Source organism: Pan troglodytes, chromosome 12 (assembly GCF_028858775.2).
Source record: "Pan troglodytes isolate AG18354 chromosome 12, NHGRI_mPanTro3-v2.0_pri, whole genome shotgun sequence".
Classification (NCBI taxonomy): domain Eukaryota; kingdom Metazoa; phylum Chordata; class Mammalia; order Primates; family Hominidae; genus Pan; species Pan troglodytes.
The window spans coordinates 62,283,617-62,307,534 of record NC_072410.2 but is presented as its reverse complement, the minus strand read 5'-3'; the positions used below and the strand labels follow the sequence as shown (position 1 = coordinate 62,307,534).

The window sequence follows — 23,918 nt, the reverse complement described above, 5'->3', positions numbered from 1 at the left end:
ATTTGCCAACCTTGGTATATATCATTCCCATGCATATTTTAATACTGAAACATAATATGTGTGTATCCATATACAGAATTGTTTAGTGGGTCTTAAAATTTCATATAAATGGTATTATATGGTACTTTCACTTCTACAGCTGATCACTCTTTTTCAACATCATATTTGCTGAGATTTAGGTGAGTTATTACATGTAACTTCAGTTAATTCATCTTAACTGCTGTATAGGAACTCACTATATGACTTTACCACAACTTATATGTAGGACTATTTATAGGATTTTACTATATGAATTCACTGCAACTTATTTATCCCTTCTCCTCTCAGTGGGCATTCAAGTTGTTCTACAGTTTTACAAATAAGGCTGCAAGAAGCACCTTCTGCATGTCTCCTTGTGCATGTGCACCAAAGCTGCTGTAGGATTGCTCTTCCTAGTAGAATTCCATGGTCACAGGAATGTTTGCTGATCACATAAAGCCAGGAAGGAAAGGGCTCATACCCAGCACCTTGTGTATCAATCACTGGCAGCTCCTGTTCCTCTGGAGCCCCCTCAAGCACCGGACAGAGGAATGAGCACATATAAGTGCTTAATACACACTTTTTCACTTAATTCATAAAGACAGGGGGGCAGGGGGCAGGGGCAAAGGGAGGGAGAGCATTAGGACAAATACCTAATGCATGTGGGGCTTAAAAACTAGATAACAGGTTGGTACGTACAGCAAACCACCATGGTACGTGTATACCTATGTAAAAAACCTGCACGTTCTGCACATGTATCCCAGAAATTAAAGTAAAATTTAACAACTAAATAAATAATAAAAATTAAAAATTAAAAAAGACCATCATGGAAAAAAATCTGTGGTACAAACAGTGGGACCTGTGAGTGATCAGGGAGAGAAAAACTCAGTTAGATGAAAATCTCCAAGAATGGCTTTTTAAAAAAGCAACATGGGGCTTGAAGTTGGGAGGGATGGATGGAAAACAAATGCTTCTGATGAAGGCACTGACCTAAGTGGGCTCCGAGGTGGAAATGAACATGCCATGTGCAAGGAAATCCAGGAGACCAAGTAGGCTGGAACATTTGCAAAGTTCTTTTCGCAGGCATTGAATGCCGGGCAGGGGGCATGGGGCTTGACTTGCTGGTCAGTGGGAGCCCAGGAAAGGCCAGCCTAGGATGGCCAGGGCTACCCACTGGGTATGTTAACTCAGCTGGTCCCGTGTGGTGGAAGCTTGGGAGCAGAGCCCGAAATCACATACACCATGAAAATGGTATGTTGGTGTTGTGGCTCTTCCAAGGCTGAGCCAAGCCTGATACAGCTTGGCCTTTTTTATGCCGTACCTTTAAACCAATTTAACATTTGTGGCTCAGGCAGAAGTGGATATACTATTAGTCATTCAGCTAAGGCTGTGGAGGCTCACATTTCCCACTGTACACATAAGACAATTATTGTTATTAAGGGAGAAAACTATGTTTGACATGAAATCAGAGAAAAAGAAAGAAGAACAAAGAAAATCAACAGCATCTCTCCATTCTTTCATTCAACATATGCGTATTTATTAATCCCCTTTTGTGTGTGCCAGGTACAGCAGGGCCACGGGAATGTATAAAGCATGGCATGTACCATCCACCCAATGGGTTGAGAGAGCTACTGTTGTTTTCCAATAGTAATACAAAGCAGCATAGGGTAAGTGTCAGAACTAATCTTTTGAACAATTAACATAATAGAAGTTCAAGGGAATAAAGAAAGGCTAAGGAAAGCCTGGAAGAGGCACTTCCAGTTGGCTTTTTGAAGGACTTAGAGGCAGAGAGGGAACAGGAAGCAACCTCAAACAGACCGGGACGAGCAGACATATGGCGGTGAAAATGAGCAAGACATATTTGGGCAGAGTGAGGCCCAGAACGGCATGCTCCTACACTCACGGTAACACAGCAGCACCCAGTGCTCCTGATTTGGGGATGCAGGCTGCCCCACACGTCAATATTCTCTCTTCCCCTAGCATCCTGGTGATACATCCTGTCCCCATCTTCCTCTCCCTCTTCCCAGACTCCTGTGGAGCCAGGCACCAGGGGTATGTTGGCTCTGTGGCTTGCTGGCCTTGTTACCTCAAGCAGATTGTGTAACCGCTCTGAAATTTCATTTATTTGACGGGTAAATGGAGTTGATCATGCCTCTACTCACCCAGCTGTTGTAAATATTGAAGGGATCGGCCACATTGGGTCATCTGTAAGTAGGAAAGGATCCTTCCTGCAGACCTGCGCCACCATCATGTCTACTGTGAAGTTTCTATATAAACATCTGGAGTACAGCCAGATGCAAAATCTGAAAGGACACCATCAAGCCATAAGCAAGAACACGTCATTTAAAATGGAAGCTCCAGCCACGGGTACTCTGACTTCTGCGATCCTGGCCCTCATCGCCACATCCCCCACAATGCCATGCAGACAAAAAGACTAGATAGGGCTGATGGATGGACATCCAGAGAGTTCCTGGCAATTGTTAAGGTTATGTCCAGAACTACCGCCATGCTGCTTTGCGTTTGGGCAGGACACCTTCTCTCTCTGGGTTAAATGTGAATGGCTCAGAACATGCTAGAAGTTCTCTCCAGGACCTTTCCCAGGTGGGGGTTAGAATCCTGGAAGACGGTGTCTTCAAAATGGAATTTCCACACCCTGAGTGCTGCACATGATGAACCACTGGGGTGTGGGGAGAAAGTATTAGAGCTTCTACCTTCAATTTTTCTAATATACAATTACATTCATTTTCAGTTGCCACCAAAATAAATTACCACAAACGTAGCAGCTTAAAACAGTCCAAACATATCTCAGTTTCTGGGCCAGTTGAACTCAGTTGGATCCTCTGTTTAGTGTCTCAAAAGCCAAAATCAGGGTATCTGCAAGGCCTCACTTCCTCCTAAAGCTTCTGGGGAAGAATGCTCTTCTAGCTTGTCCAGGTTGCTGGCTGAATTTGGTTTCTTGTGGCTAGAGGACTGTTGTCTTTTCCTTGTGGCTGGCAGTCTTTGTTCCCAAAGGTTGCCTGTGTCCCTTCTCGTGCTTTCCAGGTGGGCTCCCCAGAAACAGTAGGTCGGGTCTTTCTCACACTTCCAATCTCTCCGACGACCTCTTTTGTCACATCTCTTTGACTCCAGCCAGAGAAAGCTCTCTGCATTTGAAGTCTCATGGGATTAGATTAGACACCTGGATAGTCCAGGGTACTCCCTCTAATTTAAGGTCTTTAACCTTAATCGCATCTGCAAAGTCCCTTTTGCCATAGAAGGTGACACGTTCAGTTTCCAGGGATTCAAGCATAGTCACCTTTGGGGGGCATTCTGTCTACCACAATCCTCAAGGAAAAGGCTTTACACTCAATGACCGCTGCTGCTGTGGGACACAGGGTCAAGGTTACATATGATATCTGAGATGTCTTGAGGGAAAGGTGGGAATCTCACGACAAGGAGCAGATGACAGTGACACCCTCACTTGCTGGTTTGCTTTTAGCACATAGTGACAGATGAAAACCTGTGCCTTCACAGTGGCCAGGAATCAGAAATGAGAGTCCAGTTCCCTTCTTCCATTCAGATTTATATGTCTCATATATCTTTCTCAGCTATAATCGCCCAAGTATTGAAAATCAGAGCCAGGCTTTTGACTCACTGTGCCACAAAGTATTATACCAAGATTTTTAAAAATAATCATGCCTATCCAATCCCATTGCTCTCACTAGAAATTTGATTAATAATAATATATTTTAATGAGAACAAAAAGGGTTTCAGATAGTTAATAGACAAAATCTTTTTTTTTTTTTTTTTTTTTTTTTTTTTTGAGACAAAGTTTTGCTCTTGTTGCCCAGGCTGGACTGCAATGGCGCGATCTCGGCTCCCTGCAACCTCTGCCTCCTGGGTTCAAGCGATTCTCCTGCCTCAGCCTCCCGAGTACCTCGGATTACAGGTGTCTGCCACCATACCCAGCTAATTTTTTGTATATTTAGTAGAGATGAGGTTTCACCATGTTGACCAGGCTGGTCTTGAAATTCTGACCTCAGGTGATCCACCCGCCTCGGCCTCCCAAAGTGCTGGGATCACAGGCATGAGCCACCGCGCCCGGCCCTATTTTTAAATATTTATTTCATCCGTATCAATTTTTAAATTTGTGTTTAGATATGTGTTTTTAAAAATACATATTTAATATGTATTTGTTTAATGTTAATACATTGTTTAATGTTAATGTATTTGTTTAATGTTAATATGTAAAAATACATATTTAATATGTATCTCTTTAAAAAAACAGAACATATTAGTTCAAAAGTATATGTACAAAAGTTATAATAAGTATATACGTGTTAGATGTGCATTCTCAAAAATGTTTTTATTAATGAAGTTGCTCAAGTAAGGTTCAGAAGATAAACCTTTGGGTCACAAGACAGACATCGTGCTGGGCTAAACACAAACCTTCTGGAGATATTTTAAAGCTTCCTCAAACTTCCTAAATATGCTGTGTTTCAAAATACTTGGTTCTTGGGTTGTGATCGATTTTTCAGGCAATTTAGAGAATCTCTTTTCCAAGTAGCCCCTTCCCTACACTCTTGTTTTAGCTAAAGAACGTTAAGAAAAGAAAATGGAGTTCTCTTTCCAGGTACCGTTTTCTGACGTGCAAAATGAGAGACGGGGTCTGGGCCTCCTGGTTTCTTGTGTTTGGGTCCAGCAGGAGTTGAGAGCCTCTGAATGGCCATGCTGGGGAGTTTCCTGTGCAAGACTTTACACATTTGAGGTTCCATCAATCCGGCACCTATGGGACAGGAAGCCAGCAAGGTTTGTGGAGCCAGATAGCCAAATAAAAAAGAATCACCTTTTACTTTCCTGAAGTTAATTAATGCTGAGTGGAGCAGGCCAAGTACAAAAACTGATCAGGCTTTCTCTGAGCAAAGACTCCACATTTTACCCATAAAGCCAAATAAGCCTGACCCTGGGACCCCCACAAATGCAGGTCAGGCCTAGCTGGGAGGTACAGAGGAACTAACACTTTTCCCTTCACACTCCTTCTGGTGTTTCCCTTCTGGGTCTTATTTTTATTCATTTTTCCAGTTTATAAAACACACTCACCGATGGGCCCTTGGGGCACATGTGGAAAAGCTTAAAAGACGCAAGTACAAAAACAGACTGACTTAGAGTCAAGAACCAAAACCCTAAGAATTCTCCTCCATCTCGCCCCCACCCCCTACTCCTGCCCGAGTTACATTATGGGCCTTCCCCTCCCATATTTCCTAAAAGGGCCATAAAGTTGGGCTTTTTCCAAAGGAAAGGGAGGTAGGTATCAGAACTATTCTCTTAATATCTTGATCCAAGGATTTCTCGGAGCCTGGTGCTGTAGCCTGAGGTGGTTTGGCAAAGGGGTTGCTTGAACAAAGAGGTCAGGCCTCAGCAACGGGCAGTGAGGCCTCTGCTCCCAGGCCCTGGACAGCCTCCAGAACATCCGGGTCACTCCTAAGAATCCAGGATCCAGACCCGGTACACACATATCAGGAGCTCAGATTTCCCATATCAGGAAGGGAAATAAAGACTACTTTCTTAGGCCGGGCGCAGCGTCTCACACCTGTAATCCCAGCACTTTGGGAGGCCGAGGTGGGTGGATCATGAGGTCAGGGGTTCAAGACTAGCCTGGCCAAGATGGTGAAACCCAGTCTCTACTAAAAACACAAATATTAGCTGGGCATAGTGGCGGGCACCTGCAATCCCAGCTACTCAGGAGGCTGAGGCAGAGAATTTGCTTGAACCCAGGAGGCAGAGGTTGCAGCAAGTCTCCATCTTGAATAAATAAATAAAGTCTATATTCTTTGAGGGCCTAAACAAGATGCTTTCAAAGGCCCAATCTTCCCTCCCTTTTAAAAAGTGTGCTCTCGCCTGGCGCAGTGGCTCACGCCTGTAATCCCAGCACTTTGGGAGGCTGAGGTGGGCGGATCACCTGAGGTCCGGAGCTCAAGACCAGCCTGACTAACATGGAGAAATCTCATCTCTACTAAAAATACAAAATTAGCCGGGTGTGGTGGTTCGTGCCTGTAATCCCAGCTACTCGGGAGGCTGAGGCAGGAGAATCGCTTGAACCCGGGAGGCGGAGGTTGCAGTGGGCCGAGATTGTGCCATTGCACTCCAGCATGGGCAACAAGAGCCAAACTCCGTCTCAAAAAAAAACAAAAACAAAAACAAAAACAAAAGTGTGCTCTCGAAATTACTTTAATCTGCTCTGTTAAACAGCTGACTGATCATCTGATGAATGGGAAAGAAAAAACAAGTAGTCCAGACACCATTTCAGCATAGAGAGGCAGTGCCATGCTCTCATTCCTTCTTTCATTAAATACATGTTTGTTGAACACCTACTATAGACCATAGGCTAGAGCTACATCTGAAAATGAAACAGACTCACCCCTTCTCCTGTGGCTCTTATAGTTTAGTGGGGAAGACACATTAACCAAATAACTAAGTAATTTCATGTGGGCCTCGTGCACTTTAGGGGAAACTGACTTCATCTGGGGGGTCAAGGAAGGCCTTTCTGAGGGCAGACATTCAAGCTGGAACCTGAAGGACACATGGAGTTAAACAGGTGAACAGTGGAGGAAGAGCTTTTGAGGCAGGCACCATGGAGAAGACTGAAGGGTCGAGAGACCACCACAGGCAAAGACCAAGAGACGCTGTCACCAGGCCTGGCAGGCCACGCTCTCAGGGTACAGCTTTGTCCAAGTGCAATGAGCAAACTAACGTGATCTATTCATGTTTTTAAAAAGATCTCTCCTGGGGCTGGGCGCAGTGGCTCACGCCTGTAATCCTAACACTATGGGAGGCCAAGACAGGCAGATTGCCTGAGCTCAGGAGTTCGAGACCACCCTGGGCAATATGGTGAAACCCCATCTCTACTAAAATACAAAAAAAATAGCTGGGCGTGGTGGTGTGCACCTATAGTCCCAGCTACTCAGGAGGCTGAGGCATAAGAATTGCTTGAACCCGGGAGGCAGAGGTTGCAGTATGAGCCAAGACTGAGCCACTGTACTCCAGACTGAGTGACACAACAAGACTCTGCCTCAAAAAAAAAAAAAAAAAAAAAACTCTCCCTAGAACTCCTGTTGTTCCTGGAGCTCTGAGAAACATGGTTTGAAAAGGGCCGATCTGAGGAATCAGGGTCGTGGTCTTCATTTCCATCAATGATTGACTTTTGTGATCACAGGAGTTGCATTCAGATGGTTTGCTGAGAATGTTGCTCTGGCAGACACGAAAGAGAATGTGAGAAACACAGACACAGTGCTGGAGCGCCATGAATGTAGACAAAACACACTCAGCAAAGTAGCACATCCCCACACTGGGTAACCAGGAAGGAGATGTGTGTGGCCTTCCAGTGAGACCCGCTCTTCCTGAGGGGCGCTTTAGGCACCAGAGGCCCCTGCTCGCTCATGACTCCCTCAGCCAATCTCCGCCTTCTGCCAGGCCAGCCAGACTCCTCAACCACCAGAGATTAGAAGAAAATAAGGCTGTCCTATTGCCTCTAAATCAAGTGATGAAGCATGACAACTGTCAGGACACTTTTTTAAACGATTTGTCCTGAGGTCTGTGAACACATTCTTCCTGAGGCAAAGAAAAACAAAACAAACCAAACCATCCTGCACAGCTTTGGGCACACCCGTCTCAAGTGTCCCTGAGGACCAGGATCTTCGACTCCTCCTGCCCAGAGGAAGCTTCCAGAAGAACACTGTTCTCCAGTGGCTGTTGGGCTGTGGTATTTTTCACAGGAAAGGGAAGTGGGGTCTCTGTGAGAATCGGCCACCTGCCCCAGGTCCCCTCAAAGTTGACATAATGCCTGGACTGTATTCTGCTCCAGCTCTCTTCACAGACCCTGAGCGGGGAGAGGGGCAATGCTCTGTGATTTATTCATCCTGCTTCCATCCTTCATGCAGTGCATGAATAAATGAAAGAGAAGGTGTACTCAGCTGAAAGGAAAATAAAAAAGAAGGGAATAAGAGACACCCCCCACGGTCAAAACATGAAAAAATAGGCAATTTTTTCAAAAAGCCATTGCATAGGTTAAAATCGCCCCAGGGAATGTTTAAGTTGCTTCTTGGTCATTTATTTGAGCTTTAGGCCACTCTTGGGCTGTGGTGCTTAATGGAAAGAGTATTTACCTTAGCAACTGCGGCAAACCAGGGATCCAGCAGGCATGCTGGGCGGACACAAAGTACCTTCACAAAGGAGGCCATCAGCTAAGAAAATGTCAGACTTAACATTTGGGGATGCCATCAAGGGATCTTTTAAAAATATTTTTCTGTTAATGATGACTGAGGGTGGAGAAAGAGAAGGAGAAGAAAAAGGCACACTCAAGTTTCCCTTCTATTTTTCACAACTGCCCCTGCTTTTCCCTGTTCCCCCTCCTCTGTTGAACAGTACACAAGCAGGTAAGGCAGACTGGGTAAGAAAGGATCATTTGGGAAAAGGAGTTTGGAAAGCAATGTCTTTGTTCCTGACACCTTGTTGCCAACAGTCACCAGCATGCACACAGGAAGCTCCATGTAAAATCCTGCAGGTCATTTTCCCCACAAGCCAAGAGGTAAAAGGTATCCAGATGTATGCTCTTGCATATCCAGTCTTCTGCTCCCCACACTTAAATGCATAACATTGGCCGGATGCAGTGGCTCACGCCTGTAATTCCAACACTTTGGGAGGCTGAGGCTGGCGGATCACTTGAGGTCAGGAGTTCGAGACCAGCCTGGCTGACATGGTGAAACCCCATCTCTACTAAAAATACAAAAATTAGTCAGACGTTGTGGCGCGTACCTGTAATTCCAGCTACTTCGGAGGCTGAGGCAGGAGAATCATTTGAACCCAGCAGGTGGAGGTTGCAGTGAGCCAAGATTACGCCATTGCACTCCAGCCTGGGAGACAAGAGTGAAACTCTATCTAAAAAAAAAAAAAAAAAAAAAGCATAACATTTTACTTGTCTGTATCTAATATCAGGCCTACAGCATGCACACGTGTGCACGCATACACACACACACACACACACACACACCAAGCAGCCCTCTTGTTTTCAGGAGCACAGAAAGAATTCTACTATTTAGATGCAGTCAATTGGACCAGATGATGCAGTGATAGCCTGGAGTGTTAAGCCCCAGACCACCAAAAGAGAAGCAATGGGCATTCGTACTGTCCAAGGAGTTCCAGCAAGTTCTCAACCTGGTGACTTAGCAGAAACCCCAAGGCAGAGCTCCTCCAGCTTTTCATGGGGAGGATTCCTCATCAATGGGACACAGGGGGATGAAGGGAACAGTGGGGGAAGTGATGGGTGGTGAGTGGAAAGGAAGGGTAAAAGTGAAGAGGGCAGCTGCCATCTGGGAATCTTACTGCAAGCTACGGGAATGCGGATCAAGCCAGCACCTCACACTCCCCCTGCTCCACATATACACACATCACTTGAGACATCACCATCTCAAATATGGTTGTTCAGCCTCAAAGCTGAGCAAGCACAGTCTTTAGTGTTGGCAACAAAATAGACATCTGACCTTTTAGGTCTGAGTTAGCAAAGGCAGACTCTATAATTGTTAGCACAGGCTAAGGTGCAGTAACAAATAGACCCAAATGCAGTGACTAAACACCACGGAAGTTTATTTCTTGCTCGTGTAACATCTTGGGCAGTGCTCCAACCTGTGAGCAGCTCTCTCCACCCGGTCTTTCAAGGAGCCAGCCTCCTTCTGTCATGAGGCTCTGCCATGCACGGAAGTTTCACTCCCTAAGGTTGGTGAAAGACGAAAAGGATATAGAAGAGTGTTGGCCTGGAAGAGGTACACTGCACTTTCACTCACATTCCCCTGGTGAGGAATTGTTGTGTCTCTGCTCAGATGTAAGAAAGGGATGAAGAAATGGAGTCCCTGGCTGGGCAGCTCCTCCCCAGTGACAACTATATAGTACGGAAAGGAGATGGCCACCTCTTCCACAGTAACTCTGAATTCATGCACTCCTCTGCTCCCAGGAAAAACCTTGGTTTACACATGACAAATAAGGTAGAAACTACGTGCATTTCACTTTACTTCTACTTTCTAATTAAGGTTGGGGGCCAGGCATGTTGGCTCACGCATGTAATCCTAGTGCTTTGGGAGGCCAAAGCAGGCAGATCACTTGAGGTCAGAGTTCGAGACCAGCCAGGCCAACATGGTGAAACCCCGTCTCTACTAAAAACACAAAAATTAGCCAGGCACTAAAGACTGTTGCCAGCACTAAAGACTGTGTTTGCTCAGCTTTGAGGCTGAACAACCATATTTGAGATGGTGACGTCTCAGGTGCCTGTAATCCCAGCTACTGGGGAGGTTGAGGCAGGAGAATCACTTGAACCCAGGAGGCAGAGGTTGCAGTGAGCGGAGATTGCACTATTGATATTTTGGGCAGCAGAATTCCTTTGTTGCAGGGGTCTGTCCTGTGCACTCGAGCCTGGGCAACAGAGAAAGACTCCATCTTAAAAAAAAAAAAAAAAAAAAAGTTTGGGAAGATGGTCAAAGAAGAGGAAGGCCAGGTAGAAGTCACTTACCTCCCTTTTATTCTATTTGAGTGCCTAGTTAGTGCATGAGTGGTGTCTTAGCAGCCCACCCCACCCCACCCCACTCCAGGCTTAACTAAGTGTGAAGATCTTTATTGGTTCCAATGTCAGAAAAAGGATGAAGTCCAAATGCGTCAGAGTCCTGTTCATTCTGTTCCTGGCCTGTTTTATTGGTTCCTTGTCCTATCTCCTCCTCCTCCTATCCTCATTCAGCCTACACACCAGCCACATCCAGCTCCCTCTGCCCGTGCCCACCATGCTCTTTAATGCCTTCGCACCCATGCACACTGTTCCTTCAGAATAAAATGCCCTTACCCCTCTGCTGTGCCTGGCAAACTTCCACACACTGTTCAAGATGCAGCTCAAGCATACCCTTGCTCCCCGCCCTTAGTCCCATAATCCTTTGAGCATGCATCCATTAAAGCACGTAGGTTACTTTGTGTCTGTCTCCAATTAGACCAGCGGTTCTCAACCAGAGGCAATTTCACCCTCCACTCCCAAGGACATTTGGCAATGTCTAGAGACATTTTTGGTTGTCACAACTGGGGGGAGGGGGTGATACTGGCATCTAGTGGATAGAGGCCAGGAATGCTGCTAAAAATCCTATAATGCACAGGACAGACCCCCACAACAAAGAATTCTCCTGCCCAAAATGTCAACAGTGCAGAGGTTAAGAACCTCTGAATTAGATGGTGAGTTTCTCAGAGCAAGGATATCCCATTTCTTTGGAATCACCTTAGCAATGTCACAGTGCTGTACAATGTACACAGTAGGCTCTCTAGGAATGTTAAATGGAAGGATGGATGAATAGATAGATAGATAAGATAGATAATTGATAGATAATAGACAGATAAGAGATAGATAGATGATAGATAGATGATTGATAGAGAGATAGATAGATAGATAGATAGATAGATAGATAGATAGATAGATAGATAAACATTAGAGCAAACCACATAGACTGAAGAACTGTGAAGCCAGGCTTATCTCCTGAGTTGTCCTTGGCATGAAAAGATGCAGAATCTCCAAACTTCAAGCTTCCATGGCCAGAGAACAACTGGTTAAATTGCAGGAGCTGCCAAAGAGAGACCCCAGGAGGACGAGGACTCTTCCTGGAGCTTACCACTAAATTCAGCAGCTCACTAAATACATTAGACACAATTTTAATAAATATCTGTTTGTGTCTTTCCTTTTTTCTTTTTTTTTGCAACTTGTATCCTGCTAATTGATTTGTAGAAGATAAATTATGTTTATCAATGTAAATAATTTGCATTCTGAACTTGTTTGTTTTACTTTATGCATCTTCACACCCTTTAGTCCCTGGGAACCCTGAGGGACAAAGTGTTTCATAAACCGGTTAAGAAGCAAATTTTCAGGAATAATGTATTTTTTAAACCAGACTTATTTACCTGTGGTTTGCTTGCTGCTACTCAGGCAAGAAGTAGGTGATTATTAGACCCAATCTGACATCACTCCCAGGGCATGCCCCATCCCAGCCCCTGCAGAACTTCTAGTTAGAAAAGCAGCAACCGCCGCACATGCTCCAGCACAGAAGTGCTCCCCTCAACTCCCCTCCTTGTCCCCATGGATTCCAGCTGTCCCTCTTCCATCACCAAACAGGCTGACGACAACCACAGCTGAACATGATGTCAAAGGGCAGCCCCTGCCTACTGGTTACTCTGGGATTGTGGCCCAGGACTCTACAGACAGCGAGCTCAGAGGTCTGCAGAGCCCTCTCCCTAAGTGTGCCCCAAACTCCGTCATGCCCAGGGGACTCTGGGGCTTTTGACAAGCATGTTCAGCTGACTTCAGAGCAGCCCAATTCCAAGAGCTTTAACTAAACAAAAGATCTGTGCCAAGCACCGTGCTAGAAGCTGGAGACTTAGAAATTTTTGAAGAAACAGAGCTACTTGGGGCGGGAGGAGCAGGGGAGACAGACATGCAGACAAATAATTACAAGCCTGTGTGTCAGGGCAGTGACAGCAGTAAGGATGAAGGCCTATGGGAACAGAGAAGCCCAGGCCAGATGTAGGGCCCTGGCCATTCCCCTGCAGAGGAGAAAATGACAGCTGACTGAAGGTTGGGGAGGGTGCAGCTTCTGACCTACAGTCCCATCTAGGTCCCCAGGCTGAGGTTCTCTACAACTCTGATGACAGCCCAGGACCACTCCTCCGCCTTGGACTTCAGGGGGAGCTGAGCTTTCCTCTTACAAACCCCATATGATTCCCTTTCTCAGGAGGGGGTGGGAGTCAATGGCTAAGTCCGGCCTATCAGGACTGGTGCCCGCTGGGGCCTGGGGGGCTTGCGCAGACTAAACATTTAAAACCCTAAACTCCCACAGATGTCAGTCTGGCTGGACGGCACAGTCGGACACCTCCGAAAGGCTGTCCACTCCCTGTCTGAGAATAAACAGGACCACAAAGTGTTGGATTTTTTTTTTTTGTATGACTGCGTGTGTGTGTGTGTGTGTGTGAGAGAGAGAGAGAGAGAGAGAGAGAGAGAGAGAGAGAGAGAGAGATTTCCTTAACTCAGAGGTCAGCAGAGGCTCAGCCCTGCCCACCTCAGCCCCCACACACCAATCCCTCGGCCCAGACTTTCCCAGGACTCTGTCCCTCTCTTCCTCCCCCACACCCTTCCAGATGCTCTCGAGTCCTCTGTCCATGGAGGCTTCCTTGAAGACTGACCCTCACATCTCTCTGGCCTCCCCTCTCCAGGAGTTATTAGCCCAGTGCTTCTGATTTGTTCAAAACCCGTAACCTGAAGCATGAGCTGCAATGTGCTATCATGGATAGTGCCTGGGGCCATGGCTTGAGTATCACCATTACTCTGGTGGTTCAGCCTTGGGTAAATGGGTGACTCAAGGTTTCTAACTGAGACTGAAGAATCTGCCCTTTCAGCCCCCATCGTGGCCCCCATATTGTTCCAGTAGAGCCAACCCTGGCTCTTCTGAACTTTCCCAGTAAACACCCCAGTACCCAGTGAACTGCACAATTTCATTGCATGAGCAATCCTTTATTCCCCAAATTTCTCTCAGGTTAGGGGACAGAGATCTGATAAATATGGACCCAGAGGATCCAGAACAAATAGCTCTAAACTCCTCCCATAAATGTCTATCTGCCCCACAGCCTCTCCCCTTCCTCTCCCAGCAGATGCAGCCCCAGCCCCACCCTAGGCTCTCTTTCTCTGCCTCTGCTTCTCCTAGACCAGGGTATGCCAAACTATGACAGCTCGAGAAGGCTGTGGAGGAGCTTCCATGAAGTCCCTTCCACGCAGCCCAGCCAGAACATCCTCAGTGGGGAATCTTAATTATGATGAAGGGTGAGTCCAATTTCAAACTTCCTGGAATTCAGAGGGGTCCAGTGTGTGCATCTGTAATTTAATTACTATTTATTATTTATCATCCCTTCATAACCCGAGAAGCTTCAAACCTTTAAAGAATTAGATATGTGTACTACCAAGATCTGCAACCCAGAGTGTAACAGATAAATCACTAGCTTCCTTCCTTTAAAAAAAAAAAAAAATGTTTAACGTCTTTACCATTTCTGCTTCTCCCTAAAATGTGTTTACCCTGAGTTAACCTTACAGAAAAAAATCCCTTCCCTAGGGAGCAAGAGGAGGGCAGGTATATTGAGAGTCAACTCAAAGCTGACCTTTAACCCTCAGCCTTTTCATCAGAAGATTGACCATATATTAAGCTGAGGGCAGCTGCAGCTGCCCTTGGCCCCTCATCCTTATCACGAATCAGATGCCTCTTCTCCCAGGCTGGCTTCAGTCCAGAAGCTCAGCTCAGCCAGCACAGATAGTGTTCCCTATGTCCAAGCTGCTTCCAGAATCCAGGACACTCCCATTGCCTTCAAAAAGCAGGGCCACCACCAAGCTCCCACACAGCAAAGACCAGTAAGGACAGGTCAGACCTGGAGGGGAAACTTGCTCTGCTGAGCATCCCTGAGCCCCAAGAACGTCCTTCTCATCACTCAATTTGATGCCTAAAATCCCTTCCGCAAGTGAGCAAGCCTTTTACTTCACAATTGGAGCTGAGGCTACAAAATGCCCCAAGAAGTAATTCATTGGCTTTAGTTCATGTTTCCAAGGGCTAATAACTTCTAGAGTTGGTATTTGAGGGGCTTTCAAAGAGCATGCCAAAGGGCATGGAGGCAGCAACCTCTGGTGGGAAGAACTTGGCATTTGAATTAGACAGGCTTGAATTGAAATCCTGGCTTCATCCCATACTGGCTGTGTGATCTTGGCTGAGTTACTTAACCTCTCTGAAGGTCAATTTCTTCATGTGTAAAACATTTAAATCATTGGGTTATCATAAATAGTAAAGGTGATGGCATAAGTAAAGTGCCTGGCATATAGATGGTCAACTTTCTTCTGTCTTTTGCACAGAGGAAACTCAAAAAAAAAAAAAAAGGAAAAAAACAAATAAAATGATACTTTACTTGTTTCACTATTGAGTCCAGAATCAGTACTAACTCCTCTGACATATAAATAGGAATTCATAAGTAAAATAAGCTTAAAAACTAGGGAAGCCACACATTCTTAGGAGGTTTGCATGACAGCACATTTTAATCTATATTCTTTACCATGGGCAGGGAAAAATTTTCCTGTAAAGGGCCAGATAGTAAATACTTTTGGCTCTGAGGGCCAGTCTCAGTCATGACTACTCAACTCTGCCATTGAAAGCAGCCATAGACTTAGATAGCATAGATGCATAAAAGAAAAGGCATGGCTGTGCTCCAATAAAACATTATATACAAAAACAGGCGGTGGTCTGGATTTGGCCCCTGGGCTGCAGTTTGCCAACTCCCGTTCTATACCAACCTGTCCCAACAAGTTTCATGACTTTTGAGCATCACAGGGATACCTCTGAAGATCTTGCTATATTTCACACTGAAGTCTGGGGCAGCATTGAACCCTTGGGCATGTCCAGCAGTTTGTCCAGCCCTCTAGACTGCCACTGGGTTGAGTGAGTCTAGACTGCCCTGTTAGGGTCTTCGATGATGATTGCTCATATTTGGTGAAATACGCTATGTCCCAACCCAGGCTATCTGGCCACGTGAAGTTTGGCTTAGCTTCTCCAAGGAGGACTCAAAGGCTAAAGAGGTAAACAATATGCAGAACACTTTGTCTCCTTCATATGCATTATCTCAACGCATTTCAAAACAAAGTCATAGCAAGAGTGGATACCATTACCCCACTTTACAGACCTAAAAGCTGAGACACCAGGGAGGAGCCTGAACTACCCAAGATTTGATGGTTGGCTAATTGGTGACATGAGAAGTAGAATGTAGTTCTTGCTCTTTCTGCCATATGACAGTATCTCCCCCTGCCCACTTTGTCCTGCTTTTTGCTTGATTTTAGAACTTGTGAAGTAGCATGAGCAGACATCTCCCACACTGAAAGGGACCCAAATTTTTAAGAGTAGAGAAAACGTGAATTAAGAAACTCATGTAGATAGGAATTAATGACGTGCTGTGTGTGATCTGTGATGTTCCAGGCATATTGCAAAGATTATGTCTCATTTCAAAGAGCAACCTCTGCAGCCTGGAAGCCGGTTTAGGGCAGGCAGGGCAGGGCCAAGGCTGCTAGTGTGAGTCATCAGCCCCCAGGCTGGGGCTTTTCTGCACAATGCCACTGTCCGATCTCCCCAACTTGTTCCTGGCACCTTGCTTCTTTGTCCAAGCAGGTCATTAAGCAGGTAAAATTGACCTTGATCTATTTAAGAACATCTTCCAAAACGGCAGCTGGTCTAAACAGGGTGTCGAGCATTCGTGCTCGTCCTGGGGGTACTGCTCGGTTTCTGGAAGGATTCCATAATGCATGGAGGAGTGAAGGATTCTGCAGCTTCCTAAAATTAGGGAAAAGGTGTTTTGGTCAGACGTATTCGCTCATTGAGGAATTCAAGCCTCATTTCTGAGCGGGCTCCCTTTCCCTTTGCCAAATGTACATTTTAAAACTCTGTCTTTGCCCCACAGATTTATGTCTAAATTGCTCTAACTCTTTGAAATAAGGGCTGGATATAAATCTTACCAAATAATGACTAATGTATATTAAGAGTCAACTACATGCCAGGCACTCTGCCTGCAATAACTCATGCCATGTTCACAATAACCTCGCAGCTGAGTTAGTATTGTCTCCATTTTCCAGATGAAGAAGGAAGGATCTCAGAGAAGGCACAGTTTCAAGTGATACTGAGGATCTGAACTCAGGTTTGTGTGTATCTAAGTCCTGCCTTTGCTACTTGCGCTCATTCGTGGATGTATCTCTTTTTTTTCATAAATCTCAAGTAAAATTTCAACAATGCTGCAGGTCTAAAGCAATGACTGGGAAACTGCTCTCCACTGGGAGCTCATTCTTCCTCTCCCTGGTCTTCAAATAATCAGTGTCTGAAGGATGCAGAAGGGAAGTGACTACAGTATCCACCAGTTTTGCCCCCTTTCCTAAAGCATCCTTGAGGTGTGTCACTGCACCCTCCCGGCCAAGGTCTCCTCCAGGTCAGTGGGTCTTCTTCGAGGACTATGGTGACAGGGACAGATATCTACCAGGGCTCAGGCGAAGATCATCAAGCTCTGGTGACCAAAGCCAGAGGTGAACTCTGGGCCGCAGAAATGAAAGGTCGGCAGTCAGCCCATATTCCCCTGTTCCTGCCCCGCTCCACAGGGCAACAGACAGCCCAGAAACTCAGAAGCCGTAATCACTGATCTCTGAAGCTATTTCAAATGCATCTGACCGCCCAGGTTTAATTCATCACCTTTGAGGTTTCAGGAGATGACCCGACCCTGGGCTGCAGACCCGAGGCTCACCTTCAAGGACACAGGCACGAAATACCACACCACTCCCCCTCCCCGCATCCTCCAGTCAATCCCCAAGGCCTCAGACAGCCACAGGACCCCAGGAGGGGGATGCAGACAGGCCTGACCAGGCACAGGAGGGGGAACATGACCCTCCAGGGCTTCTCATGCCACCACATTAAAAAAAAATGTGGACTAGGTCAAATTTCATTCATTTCTTCTGGTTTACGAAAAGCAAGTCTGAGAGTCTGGGTGGGAAGGCAACTCAGAGGACAGTCCCCAAGGTACAGAAACCCAGACAGCCCCTGCGGTGGGGGGGGGTGGGGGGGGACGGACGTGCTGTTTGACAAAGGTGTCATGTGATATTAAACATGGTCTCAGAACTGCGAACACTGACCTTCGCCCCTGCCAGCCCCGCCCTTTCTCGCCCCTGCTCCCCCATTTCAAATCTGAAATGTAGATTTGGCCTGAACACAAAATACCTTCCTCTAACCAGGACTGAACGTTTGCACACCCTGAATGCATTGAAATGATACAATGCCGGGGTCAGAGTAACACAAAATACTAGGACCACTAGACATAACACAGACTCTTTATTTCTAAACACCACTATAGCAGTTGGCAGTCCCCAACCCCCACCTCCAACCCAAGTCTCAAATGTAAGAGAATTTTCACTTTATCTCCTCGGGCTTGTTTTCCCTTCACTCTCCTTATTCATTCCATGTCCTTGTATTTTATTTTTCCTTTTATTAAAAAATATATATATCAGTGCCTTCTCTAGAGCCCTCCTTTTTAAAACAGCACAAGAAGGCACCTTAAGGGAGGCTGTGGAAATCTGTTTGCAACTTTCTAGATGTAATTCTAAACCACAAGGAAGAATATCCTTCCGCCTGTGCAGCTAAAAAATTTAAGAAACCACAACAGCTTTTCTCACTCAGACGCAGGACACCTCCTCCAGCTGAAAAACTAGATTCTGAAAAAAAGGAATTGTAGGAAAACTAACCAAAAAGAGGATAACTTCTCCAAAACACTCACCTTTGAGTTTGGAGCACCCTGTTGAGTGTATATCTGTGTGTGTGCATTTGAGTGTGTGGACGCGAGTATGCATGAGTGTATCTTTGTGCAAGTAAGCGTATGTATGTGTGGATGAGCAAATGTGTATGTGCAAGTGTACATACATGTGTATATGAGAATGTGTGCATGCATGTGAGTTTATGAGTGAGAGTGTGAACATATGTGAGCGGCTGTTCATGCAAGTGAGTGTGTATATGTATGTGTCAGTAGTGAGTGTATATGTGTGAGCTGAGTGTGCATGTGTATGTCTGGGTTTTTTAGTGCAGAAATACAGCATATGATGAACCAACTAGACTAAGGGTCTCTTGGCTCCACCTGGAAGCTACCATACAACCCTTGCTCCTTACCTTAGGGCAAAGGTGAGGCTGAAGTTGCCTGGAGGTATGCGATGAACAAGGACCAGAGAAAAGCAAGGCAGCGAGCCCTCCGGGGAGTCAGTTCTGTGACTGAAGACACTCTCAACATTTGCAGACTTTGCTGCAGGTCCCAGGAAAGCCTATCACAAGAGGGTAAGGCTATGGCAAGATGGGCAAGCTCCCTTGAACGGAAGGGTGAGGCTCACAGCACAGCTGTCTGCTGGCGCATCCATTTCCTCAGTTATTACACCTGCCCCAAGCTCCTGGCTCTTGCAGGAAAATACCGCACTGCATCAGAGGAAAGATGCCCAGGCATAAGTCTGCTGTATTTCTACATTTGTGGGCCAAGAGACTGATGCATCCAAACTGGTTCAAGCCTCCTGAAGACCTCATTCCACCATTACCAAACTATCTCCCCCATCCCTCCCAGGCCCCAGCATTCTAGCCACCAAATGACAACAGACTTCAGAATTAAATTTTCCTTTTTTTCCCAATAAATCTACAGTCTTCACTACCCCCTTATATTTTCTAATCTCCTAAACTCATTTAATTATGTCCAGAGTAATTAAACTTGCTATCAGGGGGCATCTGGAAGGAAAGTTAATACATTTTAATTTTACTTATACAATGAATATTCGATCCCACATACAGTGTAGGGGAAGGCACTGGTACACACACAATCTTGCATAATGGACTCATGGGGATCATGGGTTGCAGGAGGTTGGCGGGGTGGGAGCCAGCAGGATTCACCCAGACATGCTAGGAGACAGGGAGCACCGTGTGGACGAAGCCTCGGGGTGAAAAGGGATTAGTGAGGAATATTAAAACTGGGCAGGGTGGGGCCTCAGGAATCTCAGACACCCTTTGACCAAAGTTCCCAGGAGTCATACCAGACAAAAATCTTCCTAAGATTTGAGGATTCATGATTCCTTTTAAAAGCAGACAGAGGTAGGGTTAAAAAAATAATAATAATAATAATAAGGTGTAGCTAGTACTAACCCTCCCTCCCCAATCAAACTCCGCATGGGGCTTTCTTCCTCTACCTGTCTGACAGCGGAAAGTGGGCAGGGGCAAACCTCCTCCCAAATTCCCCTTCTGAGAAGGGGTAGGAGGTGGGGTGCTTGTCCGTCACAGGTACACATTGTGTTTCCATCTACATGCACCATGCCATGCCCCCACTGCTTGTAGACAAAAAGGAATGAGTCAAATAACTGTCAAGTGACTCAACACTTGACAGGCTGTGTGGCCATTATGTGGGTCCCTTCCATACTGGCTCCTGGTGACTGAAGCCAGCCTCAGTTTTGTCCTCTGTGATGTGAGGACTTGAGCAAGAAGCTTGCCAAAGCTCCCCTAGCCAGGATACTCTACAATTGCACACCCCTGGCTTCAGGCCTCCCCAGGGAACTTTACCTCCTGGTGAGAAGGGGTTGTGGGCCAAGATCTGCTGGCAGCAGAGCTCCCCAGCATGGGCCATTAATCCACATGGGGATAGTTAGCATAACTGAAATTTAATCAAATAAATGGCTAAAACTTAATTGTTAAGTGGGAGTTTGCCTGCGCCATCTCACAGATGGCATGCTCCCTAATCCTACAGCTTACTGCATGGCTAGACACCATCCGAGGGACAGGGTAGGACCGAGACAGCTCCTGCTCACCTCCCAGTTGGCCCCACACCATGCACACTCAGGTCCTGGTGAGGCCACTTGTCACCAGAAGGCCCATTATGCTAACATGCAACTAAGATAAAATGGGTAACTCTTAAGGGGGCAAAAGATCCCTCGTGGGAAAGGCTCATGGTAAGAGAACGCACCTCCCTGGAAACAGATGTCGTGGTCCTATAACACAAATTGCAGTATCACATCCCCAAAACACAAGCCCTCCCATAAATCATTCAGGGGAGCCTGTTTCGTTTTCCTGTTCTGATGAAAGTGACCTGCATGTGGGGCTCAAGGCCAAAAGCACTGCCACACTCGAGCAACTCCACACTTCCCCACGGCTTACTGTAAAGATGCTGACCAAAACCACCAGGGCTGGAACCGCTGCCCTGCCCGACCTGTAGAAGTTGGCATTCCCCAGGGTTCTGCCCACAGGCTGAGCCCCTGCCCTTCCCCCTCCTCCTTTGCCAATCCTACCAAGTGCTCAATGCCCACCCACGTTGGTCTCCTTTCTCCCACCTTTCTTGGATCATCTCACACAGAGTTGGGGGCTCCAGGTCCCATTTTTTATCTTCTATAGTGCCCAGTCTATGGCTCTGGTTTGGGCATTCTCTCTGACTCTATCTTGCGTTGTTTGTTTCACACAAACATGTTCTCTCTCCACATTGTATTTTCTGTAGTCAACAAAAATTCACCAACTGTAAGTGCGCAATTGAATGAGTTTTGTCAACCATATACAACCATATGACCACCAGCACAGTGATGTGTAGAACACTGACATTATCTCTCACCTGTTTGCCATCAATCCCCTATCCAGGCCCCATGGCTGTTGGGAATCTCTGATGTGTCTTCTATCACTATTGTTTTGCCTTGTCTAGAGTTTTGCATTTTGCAATCATTCAGAATATAGTCTTTGTGGTTGGCTTCTTTCACATAGCATATTCTTTGAGATTCATCCACATTGTTGCATGCATCTCAACACATCATATAGTTGCATGCATAAAGTACTTCAGTACTTCAGCTCTTTTTAGAACTGAGTAATATTCCAGTGTATGGATAGATCACAATTTGTTTACCCATTCATCACTTGATGGGTATTTCAGTTATTTCCAGTTTTCCTTAACATAACAAAATGCCACTGTGAACATTTAAATACAAGTCTTTGTGTGGATGTATGTTCTCATTTCCCCTGGGAATATATCTAGCAGATAAATTGCTGAGTCATACGGTCAGTGCATATTTAACTACATAAGAAATCACTAAAGTATTTCCCAAAGTGGCTGTGTAATCTTGCATTTCTAGTGAATGAGAGCTCCAGTTGCTCCACATCTTGGTCAGTGCCTGTTATTGTTGGTCTTTTTAATTTTGATCATTCGAGTGCATATGTAGTGATATCTCCTTGTGGTTTTAATTTGCATTTCCCTAATGACTAATGATGTTCAGCATCTTTCCATGTGTTTATTTGCCATGCCTTCTTTGGTGGAATGTCTGTTCAAATCTTTCGCTCATTTTCATTGTGTTGCATTGATTTCTTACTATTGACTTTTGAGAGTGCTTTATTTATTCCGGATACAAGTTCTTTATCAGATGTATTTTTTGCAAAAACTTTCTCCCAGTCTGTCTTGTCTTTTTATTTTATTAACAGTGTCTTTCGAAGAGCAAAAGTTTTAAACTTCGATAATGCCTGATTTACCAATTTTTTATTTAATAGTTTGGTTTGTGTGTGCATGTGTGTCCTATTTAAAAATTATTTCTCAGGCCGGGCATGGTGGCTCACGCCTATAATCCCAACACTTTGGGAGGCCGAGGCTGGTGGATCACCTGAGGTCGGGAGTTTCAGACCAGCCTGACCAACATGGAGAAACCCCGTCTCTACTAAAAATACAAAATTAGCTAGGCATGGTGGCACATGTCTGTAATCCCAGCTACTCAGGAGGCTGAGGCAGGAGAATTGCTTGAACCCGGGAGGCAGAGCTTGCAGTGAGCCAAGATCGTGCCATTGCCCTCCAGTGTGGGCAATAAGAGCAAAACACCATCTCAAAAAAAAAAAAGCATTTCTCTAATGCAAGGTCACATCGATTTTCTCCATGTTTTCTTTTATAGTTGTTGCCCTGCATTTAGATCTGTGATCCACTTTAAGTTAACTTTTGTGTGTGGTGTGAGTTGTAGGTTGAAGTTCTTTTTTTGCATATAAATTCTAATTATTCCAGCTCCTTTGATGAAAAGATTACCCTTTCCCCCATTAAACTGCTTGTGCATCTTTGTCAAAATTCAGTTAATCTTATATGCATGGGTCTATCTCTGGACTTTATTCTGTTCTATTGATCCTGTCTGTCTGTACACTAACACCACAAGTTTTGAAGTCAGATAGCACCGTATAAGTCCTCCAAATGTGTTTTTCTTTTTCAAAATTGCTTTAACTATTTTAGGCATTTGCATTTCCACATACATTTTAGAATCAGTTTGTCAATTTCAACAAAAAAAAGCCTACTGGGATTTTGACTGGATTTGCATTGACTATTGATCAATTTCTCTCCCTGTTATGTTTTAAGCTCCTGGAGGACAAGGAACCTATCTTGCATTTCCCCATGGTTCCTGAGCCATAGTAAACTACGTGCTTATCTCTGGCAATGTGGCTGTGATTGGGGGCGGGGAGGGTGAAAGCCGAGCAAGAGAGGGTAAAGCAGAAGGCAAGGAATGGTGTAGAGTCACAGGCAGACGTGAGGATGATGAATGCGAACTCTTGGCTGGTGTCATGTATTCTGGCAGTGGCACAAGGAAGTGGTGACTCGGGAGAGGCCAGTTTTCTTCTCATAGCCAAGGTCACTGTTTCACAATCAGGGAAAGTTGCAAGATCCCCAGAACTTGAGATTTCTAGGACAAGCCAGGGTTCCTAGAGTCTGGGATCTGGTGAACAATTGCCAAAGAATAGAATGGAAGTTGATTTCATGTCTGTCTGACTTTAGCTTCCTTCTAGAAAGAGCTAGAAAGGTCTCAGAGATCATCTAGTCCACATTTTATAGATGAGCAAAACAAGAACTGGAAAGATTGAGGTCACAGAGTTAAAGAGTGAATTGGTAGCACCCTAAGACTACGAAAAAAATCAGGTCTTCTGTCCTCAAGGCTGTTGACCTTTTGGCTACATCACATCTCCCCCCACTTTTTTTTTTTAGTAATGTTTGTCCTCTCCTGTCTGTCACCAGAGCCATTTACTTCACAGAACTGGAGCTCTTAGAAGTCAATCAGTTGGCTGTGCCAGAAAGTCAGAATTTGGTCTTCAAGTCCCCCCGATGCCTTCTCCTTTCCTGTGCATCTATCAACACAAGACATTATTAAGAAAGCTTAGTGACTTCTCATCAAAATCCCCTCTATAACCAGACTCCCTTTCCCTGCCATTTGCTTCAAGCCAGCTTTGGCCTTCCCAGGTATTTTGGTGAGATGGGATGGGCTATAAACCAGAAATCAGGGACATGGTTTT

General features: G+C 45.5%; 1 non-coding gene across 3 annotated transcripts in view; it reads right to left on the bottom strand.

Annotated features, from left to right (window-relative positions):
- Positions 1 to 1,530: 1,530 nt before the first annotated feature.
- LOC107971645 (uncharacterized) overlaps positions 1,531 to 23,918 on the bottom strand; it is a 45,431-nt gene continuing 23,043 nt past the window's right edge. For 2 of the 3 annotated variants that reach the window (XR_010149525.1, XR_001714554.3), the window contains 2 exons: positions 8,809 to 8,931; positions 1,531 to 4,783 (listed from right to left, as the gene is read on the bottom strand). This is a non-coding gene — a transcript (uncharacterized LOC107971645). Of the gene's footprint in view, positions 4,784 to 8,808; positions 8,932 to 9,675; positions 9,761 to 23,918 lie in introns of all 3 variants that reach the window. The other variant, XR_008546247.2, reaches the window with a different exon arrangement.